General features: G+C 47.1%; 8 non-coding genes across 8 annotated transcripts; all 8 read right to left on the bottom strand.

Annotated features, from left to right (window-relative positions):
• Positions 1–354: 354 nt before the first annotated feature.
• On the bottom strand, positions 355–545 carry LOC141095064 (U2 spliceosomal RNA). The gene has a single exon (XR_012233285.1). It is a non-coding gene; the product is annotated as a U2 spliceosomal RNA (small nuclear RNA).
• Positions 546–2,117: 1,572 nt separating this feature from the next.
• Positions 2,118–2,308, bottom strand: LOC141095063 (U2 spliceosomal RNA). Its single transcript, XR_012233284.1, has one exon. It is a non-coding gene; the product is annotated as a U2 spliceosomal RNA (small nuclear RNA).
• A 1,572-nt stretch (positions 2,309–3,880) lies between these two features.
• LOC141095062 (U2 spliceosomal RNA) lies at positions 3,881–4,071 on the bottom strand. Its single transcript, XR_012233283.1, has one exon. It is a non-coding gene; the product is annotated as a U2 spliceosomal RNA (small nuclear RNA).
• Positions 4,072–5,643: 1,572 nt separating this feature from the next.
• Positions 5,644–5,834, bottom strand: LOC141095061 (U2 spliceosomal RNA). Its single transcript, XR_012233282.1, has one exon. It is a non-coding gene; the product is annotated as a U2 spliceosomal RNA (small nuclear RNA).
• A 1,575-nt stretch (positions 5,835–7,409) lies between these two features.
• Positions 7,410–7,600, bottom strand: LOC141095059 (U2 spliceosomal RNA). The gene has a single exon (XR_012233281.1). It is a non-coding gene; the product is annotated as a U2 spliceosomal RNA (small nuclear RNA).
• A 1,575-nt stretch (positions 7,601–9,175) lies between these two features.
• On the bottom strand, positions 9,176–9,366 carry LOC141095058 (U2 spliceosomal RNA). The gene has a single exon (XR_012233280.1). It is a non-coding gene; the product is annotated as a U2 spliceosomal RNA (small nuclear RNA).
• Positions 9,367–10,938: 1,572 nt separating this feature from the next.
• LOC141095056 (U2 spliceosomal RNA) lies at positions 10,939–11,129 on the bottom strand. Its single transcript, XR_012233278.1, has one exon. It is a non-coding gene; the product is annotated as a U2 spliceosomal RNA (small nuclear RNA).
• A 1,562-nt stretch (positions 11,130–12,691) lies between these two features.
• LOC141095055 (U2 spliceosomal RNA) lies at positions 12,692–12,882 on the bottom strand. The gene has a single exon (XR_012233277.1). It is a non-coding gene; the product is annotated as a U2 spliceosomal RNA (small nuclear RNA).
• Between the last annotated feature and the right edge of the window lie 865 nt (positions 12,883–13,747).

Below are 13,747 nucleotides of genomic sequence, written 5' to 3'. Positions count from 1 at the left end.
GTAGCAGGTGGGTGTGCAGAAATGTAGCTATCCAAAGCCAAACACATTACTGCAGCTTGTCACACCTATACCTACCAAACAGCAAAGGCCAAGATAGATCGTTATTTTACGGACACATTGAATACAGTGCAATGCCTCCCATATAGCGGTGAATAAGAGTAGTAGTAGTAGTAGTAGTAGTAGAAGAGTTGGTCAAGTTAAATCAAGGCTAAGGAATTGGAAATGTGCAACTTGGACCAAGAAAAACTAATTGCAGAGCGGCGACATTGGAAAAAAGCATTCAAATCATGCTTTGAAAACACTACTTGCTTATCCCGATTTCAATTCAATCTGTCTTTGGAAACCGCTTAAGAGAGTGAGTGCACCATTCCCAGAGAAACTGCCATACTGGGCTGATACGTGGAGTGAAGTGAGCAAGCTCTTTTTCCATCTCCCTGTTCTAAAAATCCATTTAATATATGGTCCCCAGATAGGGGACGTATCAGATATTAAACTGATAAGAACAGATACTACACTTGATCTTAGCCAAAAGGCCGAGAAGCGATAACCAGAAATGGTTTGCCGCTTGCAAGGCCACAGGGCTTAAGACAGGCACCCATTGTGGAGAATGACACAGACACCACCCTGAGGAAGACATTCAAACCAAGTCTGGGCGCATAACAAAAGCGCAGGCGGCTGTTTTTTTTTTTTTTTTTTTCCCCCCAGGATTCCACTCCACGCGCTTTTAATTTGCATAGGCCAACCCCTTTTTTGTTAGGCCACCCTCCCCTCACGGTCAAACGCGCTTCAGTACTAGGAAAGAGGCCAGAGGAGCACTGCTCCTACACCGCCCCCTCTACTACCCTCCCTAAATGAAAGGTCTTGCTTTAAGGCTGTGTGCACACGCTGCGGATTGGCCGCTACAGACACGCAGCAGTTTTAGCTGCGGTGTACAGTACCATTCATTTGAATGGGTAAAAAAAAACGCTGTGCCGACGCTGCGGAAAAAACCGCGCGGATTTGCTGCGGTTTTGAATCCGCAGAAAGAATTGCATGTCAATTCTTTCTGTGGAAAACGCTGCGGGTTCCTATCTCCACCATTGTGGAGATAGTGAATCCGCAGGACCAAACCGCAGGCAAAACCGCAGATAATCCGCAGGTCTTTGGACCTGCGGATTATCTGCGGTTTTTGCTAAATCCGTGCGGATTAATCCGCAGCGGAATCCGCAGCGTGTGAACGTGGCCTAACTCTCCTGGTGCCAGATATTGTAACCAGGAGGCGAGCATGGCCCACCTGTCTGCTCAGGCTCACTCAGCAGACTGAAGCTGAATACTACTGCGCAGCTGCTACAGACTGTGGGCTGCCCATTGTGACACGTGGTCCCATTGTGAGACGTGGTCGAACACATCCAAGCATTGTGTGCTATGAATGGCATGATTCCTATCACAGTGTTCCATGGATGGACACATCCTATTTACTGCAGGCAAGCAGCGCACCTAGCTGCTGCTGCTGCTGCTACAAGCCACTAGAATACCGTCCGTCTGTCAGACAGGTGGACGTAGGCAGAACATTCAAATAACTCGCCAGATAAATCGTTGCTTTTCCATTTTATTCATATATGAATTAATTCAAAATTGAACAGTAAATTTCAAAGTTGGAAGGCCACAAGAGGGGGACAATGTTTCAAAAATGAAGCGACATATCATTGCATGAGGGATGTGGTAGGAATTGAATGCTTGAATTAAGACTGGGGAAGTTCTGAGGCGAAGGGGCTGCAGGCCTTGTAGCAGGTGGGTGTGCAGAAATGTAGCTATCCAAAGCCAAACACATTACTGCAGCTTGTCACACCTATACCTACCAAACAGCAAAGGCCAAGATAGATCGTTATTTTACGGACACATTGAATACAGTGCAATGCCTCCCATATAGCGGTGAATAAGAGTAGTAGTAGTAGTAGTAGTAGTAGAAGAGTTGGTCAAGTTAAATCAAGGCTAAGGAATTGGAAATGTGCAACTTGGACCAAGAAAAACTAATTGCAGAGCGGCGACATTGGAAAAAAGCATTCAAATCATGCTTTGAAAACACTACTTGCTTATCCCGATTTCAATTCAATCTGTCTTTGGAAACCGCTTAAGAGAGTGAGTGCACCATTCCCAGAGAAACTGCCATACTGGGCTGATACGTGGAGTGAAGTGAGCAAGCTCTTTTTCCATCTCCCTGTTCTAAAAATCCATTTAATATATGGTCCCCAGATAGGGGACGTATCAGATATTAAACTGATAAGAACAGATACTACACTTGATCTTAGCCAAAAGGCCGAGAAGCGATAACCAGAAATGGTTTGCCGCTTGCAAGGCCACAGGGCTTAAGACAGGCACCCATTGTGGAGAATGACACAGACACCACCCTGAGGAAGACATTCAAACCAAGTCTGGGCGCATAACAAAAGCGCAGGCGGCTGTTTTTTTTTTTTTTTTTTTCCCCCCAGGATTCCACTCCACGCGCTTTTAATTTGCATAGGCCAACCCCTTTTTTGTTAGGCCACCCTCCCCTCACGGTCAAACGCGCTTCAGTACTAGGAAAGAGGCCAGAGGAGCACTGCTCCTACACCGCCCCCTCTACTACCCTCCCTAAATGAAAGGTCTTGCTTTAAGGCTGTGTGCACACGCTGCGGATTGGCCGCTACAGACACGCAGCAGTTTTAGCTGCGGTGTACAGTACCATTCATTTGAATGGGTAAAAAAAAACGCTGTGCCGACGCTGCGGAAAAAACCGCGCGGATTTGCTGCGGTTTTGAATCCGCAGAAAGAATTGCATGTCAATTCTTTCTGTGGAAAACGCTGCGGGTTCCTATCTCCACCATTGTGGAGATAGTGAATCCGCAGGACCAAACCGCAGGCAAAACCGCAGATAATCCGCAGGTCTTTGGACCTGCGGATTATCTGCGGTTTTTGCTAAATCCGTGCGGATTAATCCGCAGCGGAATCCGCAGCGTGTGAACGTGGCCTAACTCTCCTGGTGCCAGATATTGTAACCAGGAGGCGAGCATGGCCCACCTGTCTGCTCAGGCTCACTCAGCAGACTGAAGCTGAATACTACTGCGCAGCTGCTACAGACTGTGGGCTGCCCATTGTGACACGTGGTCCCATTGTGAGACGTGGTCGAACACATCCAAGCATTGTGTGCTATGAATGGCATGATTCCTATCACAGTGTTCCATGGATGGACACATCCTATTTACTGCAGGCAAGCAGCGCACCTAGCTGCTGCTGCTGCTGCTACAAGCCACTAGAATACCGTCCGTCTGTCAGACAGGTGGACGTAGGCAGAACATTCAAATAACTCGCCAGATAAATCGTTGCTTTTCCATTTTATTCATATATGAATTAATTCAAAATTGAACAGTAAATTTCAAAGTTGGAAGGCCACAAGAGGGGGACAATGTTTCAAAAATGAAGCGACATATCATTGCATGAGGGATGTGGTAGGAATTGAATGCTTGAATTAAGACTGGGGAAGTTCTGAGGCGAAGGGGCTGCAGGCCTTGTAGCAGGTGGGTGTGCAGAAATGTAGCTATCCAAAGCCAAACACATTACTGCAGCTTGTCACACCTATACCTACCAAACAGCAAAGGCCAAGATAGATCGTTATTTTACGGACACATTGAATACAGTGCAATGCCTCCCATATAGCGGTGAATAAGAGTAGTAGTAGTAGTAGTAGTAGTAGAAGAGTTGGTCAAGTTAAATCAAGGCTAAGGAATTGGAAATGTGCAACTTGGACCAAGAAAAACTAATTGCAGAGCGGCGACATTGGAAAAAAGCATTCAAATCATGCTTTGAAAACACTACTTGCTTATCCCGATTTCAATTCAATCTGTCTTTGGAAACCGCTTAAGAGAGTGAGTGCACCATTCCCAGAGAAACTGCCATACTGGGCTGATACGTGGAGTGAAGTGAGCAAGCTCTTTTTCCATCTCCCTGTTCTAAAAATCCATTTAATATATGGTCCCCAGATAGGGGACGTATCAGATATTAAACTGATAAGAACAGATACTACACTTGATCTTAGCCAAAAGGCCGAGAAGCGATAACCAGAAATGGTTTGCCGCTTGCAAGGCCACAGGGCTTAAGACAGGCACCCATTGTGGAGAATGACACAGACACCACCCTGAGGAAGACATTCAAACCAAGTCTGGGCGCATAACAAAAGCGCAGGCGGCTGTTTTTTTTTTTTTTTTTTTCCCCCCAGGATTCCACTCCACGCGCTTTTAATTTGCATAGGCCAACCCCTTTTTTGTTAGGCCACCCTCCCCTCACGGTCAAACGCGCTTCAGTACTAGGAAAGAGGCCAGAGGAGCACTGCTCCTACACCGCCCCCTCTACTACCCTCCCTAAATGAAAGGTCTTGCTTTAAGGCTGTGTGCACACGCTGCGGATTGGCCGCTACAGACACGCAGCAGTTTTAGCTGCGGTGTACAGTACCATTCATTTGAATGGGTAAAAAAAAACGCTGTGCCGACGCTGCGGAAAAAACCGCGCGGATTTGCTGCGGTTTTGAATCCGCAGAAAGAATTGCATGTCAATTCTTTCTGTGGAAAACGCTGCGGGTTCCTATCTCCACCATTGTGGAGATAGTGAATCCGCAGGACCAAACCGCAGGCAAAACCGCAGATAATCCGCAGGTCTTTGGACCTGCGGATTATCTGCGGTTTTTGCTAAATCCGTGCGGATTAATCCGCAGCGGAATCCGCAGCGTGTGAACGTGGCCTAACTCTCCTGGTGCCAGATATTGTAACCAGGAGGCGAGCATGGCCCACCTGTCTGCTCAGGCTCACTCAGCAGACTGAAGCTGAATACTACTGCGCAGCTGCTACAGACTGTGGGCTGCCCATTGTGACACGTGGTCCCATTGTGAGACGTGGTCGAACACATCCAAGCATTGTGTGCTATGAATGGCATGATTCCTATCACAGTGTTCCATGGATGGACACATCCTATTTACTGCAGGCAAGCAGCGCACCTAGCTGCTGCTGCTGCTGCTACAAGCCACTAGAATACCGTCCGTCTGTCAGACAGGTGGACGTAGGCAGAACATTCAAATAACTCGCCAGATAAATCGTTGCTTTTCCATTTTATTCATATATGAATTAATTCAAAATTGAACAGTAAATTTCAAAGTTGGAAGGCCACAAGAGGGGGACAATGTTTCAAAAATGAAGCGACATATCATTGCATGAGGGATGTGGTAGGAATTGAATGCTTGAATTAAGACTGGGGAAGTTCTGAGGCGAAGGGGCTGCAGGCCTTGTAGCAGGTGGGTGTGCAGAAATGTAGCTATCCAAAGCCAAACACATTACTGCAGCTTGTCACACCTATACCTACCAAACAGCAAAGGCCAAGATAGATCGTTATTTTACGGACACATTGAATACAGTGCAATGCCTCCCATATAGCGGTGAATAAGAGTAGTAGTAGTAGTAGTAGTAGTAGAAGAGTTGGTCAAGTTAAATCAAGGCTAAGGAATTGGAAATGTGCAACTTGGACCAAGAAAAACTAATTGCAGAGCGGCGACATTGGAAAAAAGCATTCAAATCATGCTTTGAAAACACTACTTGCTTATCCCGATTTCAATTCAATCTGTCTTTGGAAACCGCTTAAGAGAGTGAGTGCACCATTCCCAGAGAAACTGCCATACTGGGCTGATACGTGGAGTGAAGTGAGCAAGCTCTTTTTCCATCTCCCTGTTCTAAAAATCCATTTAATATATGGTCCCCAGATAGGGGACGTATCAGATATTAAACTGATAAGAACAGATACTACACTTGATCTTAGCCAAAAGGCCGAGAAGCGATAACCAGAAATGGTTTGCCGCTTGCAAGGCCACAGGGCTTAAGACAGGCACCCATTGTGGAGAATGACACAGACACCACCCTGAGGAAGACATTCAAACCAAGTCTGGGCGCATAACAAAAGCGCAGGCGGCTGTTTTTTTTTTTTTTTTTTTCCCCCCAGGATTCCACTCCACGCGCTTTTAATTTGCATAGGCCAACCCCTTTTTTGTTAGGCCACCCTCCCCTCACGGTCAAACGCGCTTCAGTACTAGGAAAGAGGCCAGAGGAGCACTGCTCCTACACCGCCCCCTCTACTACCCTCCCTAAATGAAAGGTCTTGCTTTAAGGCTGTGTGCACACGCTGCGGATTGGCCGCTACAGACACGCAGCAGTTTTAGCTGCGGTGTACAGTACCATTCATTTGAATGGGTAAAAAAAAACGCTGTGCCGACGCTGCGGAAAAAACCGCGCGGATTTGCTGCGGTTTTGAATCCGCAGAAAGAATTGCATGTCAATTCTTTCTGTGGAAAACGCTGCGGGTTCCTATCTCCACCATTGTGGAGATAGTGAATCCGCAGGACCAAACCGCAGGCAAAACCGCAGATAATCCGCAGGTCTTTGGACCTGCGGATTATCTGCGGTTTTTGCTAAATCCGTGCGGATTAATCCGCAGCGGAATCCGCAGCGTGTGAACGTGGCCTAACTCTCCTGGTGCCAGATATTGTAACCAGGAGGCGAGCATGGCCCACCTGTCTGCTCAGGCTCACTCAGCAGACTGAAGCTGAATACTACTGCGCAGCTGCTACAGACTGTGGGCTGCCCATTGTGACACGTGGTCCCATTGTGAGACGTGGTCGAACACATCCAAGCATTGTGTGCTATGAATGGCATGATTCCTATCACAGTGTTCCATGGATGGACACATCCTATTTACTGCAGGCAAGCAGCGCACCTAGCTGCTGCTGCTGCTGCTGCTACAAGCCACTAGAATACCGTCCGTCTGTCAGACAGGTGGACGTAGGCAGAACATTCAAATAACTCGCCAGATAAATCGTTGCTTTTCCATTTTATTCATATATGAATTAATTCAAAATTGAACAGTAAATTTCAAAGTTGGAAGGCCACAAGAGGGGGACAATGTTTCAAAAATGAAGCGACATATCATTGCATGAGGGATGTGGTAGGAATTGAATGCTTGAATTAAGACTGGGGAAGTTCTGAGGCGAAGGGGCTGCAGGCCTTGTAGCAGGTGGGTGTGCAGAAATGTAGCTATCCAAAGCCAAACACATTACTGCAGCTTGTCACACCTATACCTACCAAACAGCAAAGGCCAAGATAGATCGTTATTTTACGGACACATTGAATACAGTGCAATGCCTCCCATATAGCGGTGAATAAGAGTAGTAGTAGTAGTAGTAGTAGTAGAAGAGTTGGTCAAGTTAAATCAAGGCTAAGGAATTGGAAATGTGCAACTTGGACCAAGAAAAACTAATTGCAGAGCGGCGACATTGGAAAAAAGCATTCAAATCATGCTTTGAAAACACTACTTGCTTATCCCGATTTCAATTCAATCTGTCTTTGGAAACCGCTTAAGAGAGTGAGTGCACCATTCCCAGAGAAACTGCCATACTGGGCTGATACGTGGAGTGAAGTGAGCAAGCTCTTTTTCCATCTCCCTGTTCTAAAAATCCATTTAATATATGGTCCCCAGATAGGGGACGTATCAGATATTAAACTGATAAGAACAGATACTACACTTGATCTTAGCCAAAAGGCCGAGAAGCGATAACCAGAAATGGTTTGCCGCTTGCAAGGCCACAGGGCTTAAGACAGGCACCCATTGTGGAGAATGACACAGACACCACCCTGAGGAAGACATTCAAACCAAGTCTGGGCGCATAACAAAAGCGCAGGCGGCTGTTTTTTTTTTTTTTTTTTTCCCCCCAGGATTCCACTCCACGCGCTTTTAATTTGCATAGGCCAACCCCTTTTTTGTTAGGCCACCCTCCCCTCACGGTCAAACGCGCTTCAGTACTAGGAAAGAGGCCAGAGGAGCACTGCTCCTACACCGCCCCCTCTACTACCCTCCCTAAATGAAAGGTCTTGCTTTAAGGCTGTGTGCACACGCTGCGGATTGGCCGCTACAGACACGCAGCAGTTTTAGCTGCGGTGTACAGTACCATTCATTTGAATGGGTAAAAAAAAACGCTGTGCCGACGCTGCGGAAAAAACCGCGCGGATTTGCTGCGGTTTTGAATCCGCAGAAAGAATTGCATGTCAATTCTTTCTGTGGAAAACGCTGCGGGTTCCTATCTCCACCATTGTGGAGATAGTGAATCCGCAGGACCAAACCGCAGGCAAAACCGCAGATAATCCGCAGGTCTTTGGACCTGCGGATTATCTGCGGTTTTTGCTAAATCCGTGCGGATTAATCCGCAGCGGAATCCGCAGCGTGTGAACGTGGCCTAACTCTCCTGGTGCCAGATATTGTAACCAGGAGGCGAGCATGGCCCACCTGTCTGCTCAGGCTCACTCAGCAGACTGAAGCTGAATACTACTGCGCAGCTGCTACAGACTGTGGGCTGCCCATTGTGACACGTGGTCCCATTGTGAGACGTGGTCGAACACATCCAAGCATTGTGTGCTATGAATGGCATGATTCCTATCACAGTGTTCCATGGATGGACACATCCTATTTACTGCAGGCAAGCAGCGCACCTAGCTGCTGCTGCTGCTGCTGCTACAAGCCACTAGAATACCGTCCGTCTGTCAGACAGGTGGACGTAGGCAGAACATTCAAATAACTCGCCAGATAAATCGTTGCTTTTCCATTTTATTCATATATGAATTAATTCAAAATTGAACAGTAAATTTCAAAGTTGGAAGGCCACAAGAGGGGGACAATGTTTCAAAAATGAAGCGACATATCATTGCATGAGGGATGTGGTAGGAATTGAATGCTTGAATTAAGACTGGGGAAGTTCTGAGGCGAAGGGGCTGCAGGCCTTGTAGCAGGTGGGTGTGCAGAAATGTAGCTATCCAAAGCCAAACACATTACTGCAGCTTGTCACACCTATACCTACCAAACAGCAAAGGCCAAGATAGATCGTTATTTTACGGACACATTGAATACAGTGCAATGCCTCCCATATAGCGGTGAATAAGAGTAGTAGTAGTAGTAGTAGTAGTAGAAGAGTTGGTCAAGTTAAATCAAGGCTAAGGAATTGGAAATGTGCAACTTGGACCAAGAAAAACTAATTGCAGAGCGGCGACATTGGAAAAAAGCATTCAAATCATGCTTTGAAAACACTACTTGCTTATCCCGATTTCAATTCAATCTGTCTTTGGAAACCGCTTAAGAGAGTGAGTGCACCATTCCCAGAGAAACTGCCATACTGGGCTGATACGTGGAGTGAAGTGAGCAAGCTCTTTTTCCATCTCCCTGTTCTAAAAATCCATTTAATATATGGTCCCCAGATAGGGGACGTATCAGATATTAAACTGATAAGAACAGATACTACACTTGATCTTAGCCAAAAGGCCGAGAAGCGATAACCAGAAATGGTTTGCCGCTTGCAAGGCCACAGGGCTTAAGACAGGCACCCATTGTGGAGAATGACACAGACACCACCCTGAGGAAGACATTCAAACCAAGTCTGGGCGCATAACAAAAGCGCAGGCGGCTGTTTTTTTTTTTTTTTTTTTCCCCCCAGGATTCCACTCCACGCGCTTTTAATTTGCATAGGCCAACCCCTTTTTTGTTAGGCCACCCTCCCCTCACGGTCAAACGCGCTTCAGTACTAGGAAAGAGGCCAGAGGAGCACTGCTCCTACACCGCCCCCTCTACTACCCTCCCTAAATGAAAGGTCTTGCTTTAAGGCTGTGTGCACACGCTGCGGATTGGCCGCTACAGACACGCAGCAGTTTTAGCTGCGGTGTACAGTACCATTCATTTGAATGGGTAAAAAAAAACGCTGTGCCGACGCTGCGGAAAAAACCGCGCGGATTTGCTGCGGTTTTGAATCCGCAGAAAGAATTGCATGTCAATTCTTTCTGTGGAAAACGCTGCGGGTTCCTATCTCCACCATTGTGGAGATAGTGAATCCGCAGGACCAAACCGCAGGCAAAACCGCAGATAATCCGCAGGTCTTTGGACCTGCGGATTATCTGCGGTTTTTGCTAAATCCGTGCGGATTAATCCGCAGCGGAATCCGCAGCGTGTGAACGTGGCCTAACTCTCCTGGTGCCAGATATTGTAACCAGGAGGCGAGCATGGCCCACCTGTCTGCTCAGGCTCACTCAGCAGACTGAAGCTGAATACTACTGCGCAGCTGCTACAGACTGTGGGCTGCCCATTGTGACACGTGGTCCCATTGTGAGACGTGGTCGAACACATCCAAGCATTGTGTGCTATGAATGGCATGATTCCTATCACAGTGTTCCATGGATGGACACATCCTATTTACTGCAGGCAAGCAGCGCACCTAGCTGCTGCTGCTGCTGCTACAAGCCACTAGAATACCGTCCGTCTGTCAGACAGGTGGACGTAGGCAGAACATTCAAATAACTCGCCAGATAAATCGTTGCTTTTCCATTTTATTCATATATGAATTAATTCAAAATTGAACAGTAAATTTCAAAGTTGGAAGGCCACAAGAGGGGGACAATGTTTCAAAAATGAAGCGACATATCATTGCATGAGGGATGTGGTAGGAATTGAATGCTTGAATTAAGACTGGGGAAGTTCTGAGGCGAAGGGGCTGCAGGCCTTGTAGCAGGTGGGTGTGCAGAAATGTAGCTATCCAAAGCCAAACACATTACTGCAGCTTGTCACACCTATACCTACCAAACAGCAAAGGCCAAGATAGATCGTTATTTTACGGACACATTGAATACAGTGCAATGCCTCCCATATAGCGGTGAATAAGAGTAGTAGTAGTAGTAGTAGTAGTAGAAGAGTTGGTCAAGTTAAATCAAGGCTAAGGAATTGGAAATGTGCAACTTGGACCAAGAAAAACTAATTGCAGAGCGGCGACATTGGAAAAAAGCATTCAAATCATGCTTTGAAAACACTACTTGCTTATCCCGATTTCAATTCAATCTGTCTTTGGAAACCGCTTAAGAGAGTGAGTGCACCATTCCCAGAGAAACTGCCATACTGGGCTGATACGTGGAGTGAAGTGAGCAAGCTCTTTTTCCATCTCCCTGTTCTAAAAATCCATTTAATATATGGTCCCCAGATAGGGGACGTATCAGATATTAAACTGATAAGAACAGATACTACACTTGATCTTAGCCAAAAGGCCGAGAAGCGATAACCAGAAATGGTTTGCCGCTTGCAAGGCCACAGGGCTTAAGACAGGCACCCATTGTGGAGAATGACACAGACACCACCCTGAGGAAGACATTCAAACCAAGTCTGGGCGCATAACAAAAGCGCAGGCGGCTGTTTTTTTTTTTTTTTTTTTCCCCCCAGGATTCCACTCCACGCGCTTTTAATTTGCATAGGCCAACCCCTTTTTTGTTAGGCCACCCTCCCCTCACGGTCAAACGCGCTTCAGTACTAGGAAAGAGGCCAGAGGAGCACTGCTCCTACACCGCCCCCTCTACTACCCTCCCTAAATGAAAGGTCTTGCTTTAAGGCTGTGTGCACACGCTGCGGATTGGCCGCTACAGACACGCAGCAGTTTTAGCTGCGGTGTACAGTACCATTCATTTGAATGGGTAAAAAAAAACGCTGTGCCGACGCTGCGGAAAAAACCGCGCGGATTTGCTGCGGTTTTGAATCCGCAGAAAGAATTGCATGTCAATTCTTTCTGTGGAAAACGCTGCGGGTTCCTATCTCCACCATTGTGGAGATAGTGAATCCGCAGGACCAAACCGCAGGCAAAACCGCAGATAATCCGCAGGTCTTTGGACCTGCGGATTATCTGCGGTTTTTGCTAAATCCGTGCGGATTAATCCGCAGCGGAATCCGCAGCGTGTGAACGTGGCCTAACTCTCCTGGTGCCAGATATTGTAACCAGGAGGCGAGCATGGCCCACCTGTCTGCTCAGGCTCACTCAGCAGACTGAAGCTGAATACTACTGCGCAGCTGCTACAGACTGTGGGCTGCCCATTGTGACACGTGGTCCCATTGTGAGACGTGGTCGAACACATCCAAGCATTGTGTGCTATGAATGGCATGATTCCTATCACAGTGTTCCATGGATGGACACATCCTATTTACTGCAGGCAAGCAGCGCACCTAGCTGCTGCTGCTGCTGCTACAAGCCACTAGAATACCGTCCGTCTGTCAGACAGGTGGACGTAGGCAGAACATTCAAATAACTCGCCAGATAAATCGTTGCTTTTCCATTTTATTCATATATGAATTAATTCAAAATTGAACAGTAAATTTCAAAGTTGGAAGGCCACAAGAGGGGGACAATGTTTCAAAAATGAAGCGACATATCATTGCATGAGGGATGTGGTAGGAATTGAATGCTTGAATTAAGACTGGGGAAGTTCTGAGGCGAAGGGGCTGCAGGCCTTGTAGCAGGTGGGTGTGCAGAAATGTAGCTATCCAAAGCCAAACACATTACTGCAGCTTGTCACACCTATACCTACCAAACAGCAAAGGCCAAGATAGATCGTTATTTTACGGACACATTGAATACAGTGCAATGCCTCCCATATAGCGGTGAATAAGAGTAGTAGTAGTAGTAGTAGTAGTAGAAGAGTTGGTCAAGTTAAATCAAGGCTAAGGAATTGGAAATGTGCAACTTGGACCAAGAAAAACTAATTGCAGAGCGGCGACATTGGAAAAAAGCATTCAAATCATGCTTTGAAAACACTACTTGCTTATCCCGAATCTGTCTTTGGAAACCGCTTAAGAGAGTGAGTGCACCATTCCCAGAGAAACTGCCATACTGGGCTGATACGTGGAGTGAAGTGAGCAAGCTCTTTTTCCATCTCCCTGTTCTAAAAATCCATTTAATATATGGTCCCCAGATAGGGGACGTATCAGATATTAAACTGATAAGAACAGATACTACACTTGATCTTAGCCAAAAGGCCGAGAAGCGATAACCAGAAATGGTTTGCCGCTTGCAAGGCCACAGGGCTTAAGACAGGCACCCATTGTGGAGAATGACACAGACACCACCCTGAGGAAGACATTCAAACCAAGTCTGGGCGCATAACAAAAGCGCAGGCGGCTGTTTTTTTTTTTTTTTTTTTCCCCCCAGGATTCCACTCCACGCGCTTTTAATTTGCATAGGCCAACCCCTTTTTTGTTAGGCCACCCTCCCCTCACGGTCAAACGCGCTTCAGTACTAGGAAAGAGGCCAGAGGAGCACTGCTCCTACACCGCCCCCTCTACTACCCTCCCTAAATGAAAGGTCTTGCTTTAAGGCTGTGTGCACACGCTGCGGATTGGCCGCTACAGACACGCAGCAGTTTTAGCTGCGGTGTACAGTACCATTCATTTGAATGGGTAAAAAAAAACGCTGTGCCGACGCTGCGGAAAAAACCGCGCGGATTTGCTGCGGTTTTGAATCCGCAGAAAGAATTGCATGTCAATTCTTTCTGTGGAAAACGCTGCGGGTTCCTATCTCCACCATTGTGGAGATAGTGAATCCGCAGGACCAAACCGCAGGCAAAACCGCAGATAATCCGCAGGTCTTTGGACCTGCGGATTATCTGCGGTTTTTGCTAAATCCGTGCGGATTAATCCGCAGCGGAATCCGCAGCGTGTGAACGTGGCCTAACTCTCCTGGTGCCAGATATTGTAACCAGGAGGCGAGCATGGCCCACCTGTCTGCTCAGGCTCACTCAGCAGACTGAAGCTGAATACTACTGCGCAGCTGCTACAGACTGTGGGCTGCCCATTGTGACACGTGGTCCCATTGTGAGACGTGGTCGAACACATCCAAGCATTGTGTGCTATGAAT

The sequence above is a fragment of the Dendrobates tinctorius genome, unplaced genomic scaffold (genome assembly GCF_039654945.1).
Source record: "Dendrobates tinctorius isolate UK_male_01 unplaced genomic scaffold, ASM3965494v1 ptg000065l, whole genome shotgun sequence".
In the NCBI taxonomy this organism is placed as follows: domain Eukaryota; kingdom Metazoa; phylum Chordata; class Amphibia; order Anura; family Dendrobatidae; genus Dendrobates; species Dendrobates tinctorius.
This window is presented reverse-complemented; position numbering and strand designations above follow the sequence as displayed.